The following is an 823-nucleotide window of genomic DNA, read 5'->3' on the forward strand; positions in this document are numbered from 1 at the left end:
CACCCCCACCTTTTTTTTTTTTTTTCTTTGTTCCTTTGTTCTCGCCGCGCGGTTTTGCAGCCCAACGACGCGCACGCCCACACACACACACACAAATACACGCGCTACGATGGAGACATGTTGTTCGAGGTCCAAACAGTTTGAGCGACGCATTGAGAACGGAACAATAAAAATCACCTTTCGGCTGAGCGCCCGCTTCCCTCCACCCACCCTCCCACTTCCTGCTATTGTTGTCGTTTTTCTTTCTTGCGCAACGGCGCCCACGTAACATCTTGCCCTGTCTGGCGCCCTGTCTGTGCAAACGGTTGGTGGCGGGCCCGCCCGAAAGCGCAAGAGAGAGAAAGAGAAAGAGAGGGTTGAATTGCCCGGAGGTGGGTTGTGGTGGGCGCGCGCCGCTGCTGATGGAAGCAACCAACTCTTGTGCGCGAGGGCGCGTGGCCCTGTGAACGTGCTTGCGTGATGGCCAAAAACAAACTCAACAGGTCTGACAGCCGCCCCGCCCGCCGCGACCTCGCCGGCTGGCCAGGAAAGGTGCGTCTTGAGACCCACCGCCCCGTGACGCTGGGCGCTTGGGTGCATCGGCGCCCCGAGAAAGAGACACGCCGGTCGTGAAGCGCAACAACCCTTGGGCCGGTGGCGCACTGTCGGTGCCGCGCGTGGCGCCCCTGTCCAGTTGGGCGAGAGTTTGCGGTGACGGCGCGCGCGTCGAGGCTCCCTCCCCAGTTTGGGAAACGATGGGAAAAAACAAAACAAGAGGACCCGCACGGGTGAGAGATGCGGCTGCGACGCGTGATGAAATTCACAGTTTCCTGTCAGTCTGACG

At 60.1% G+C, this 823-nt stretch overlaps 2 non-coding genes across 2 annotated transcripts; both read left to right on the forward strand.

The window, feature by feature from the left end:
• Positions 1-104: 104 nt before the first annotated feature.
• Positions 105-191, forward strand: Tc00.1047053452009.10. Its single transcript, XR_008254563.1, has one exon. It is a non-coding gene; the product is annotated as a C/D small nucleolar RNA (snoRNA), TB11C4C2 (small nucleolar RNA).
• Positions 192-399: 208 nt separating this feature from the next.
• Tc00.1047053452009.20 lies at positions 400-489 on the forward strand. Its single transcript, XR_008254564.1, has one exon. It is a non-coding gene; the product is annotated as a C/D small nucleolar RNA (snoRNA), TB11C4C3 (small nucleolar RNA).
• Positions 490-823: the final 334 nt, after the last annotated feature.

This window comes from Trypanosoma cruzi, assembly GCF_000209065.1.
Source record: "Trypanosoma cruzi strain CL Brener chromosome Unknown tcruzi_1047053452009, whole genome shotgun sequence".
Classification (NCBI taxonomy): domain Eukaryota; phylum Euglenozoa; class Kinetoplastea; order Trypanosomatida; family Trypanosomatidae; genus Trypanosoma; species Trypanosoma cruzi.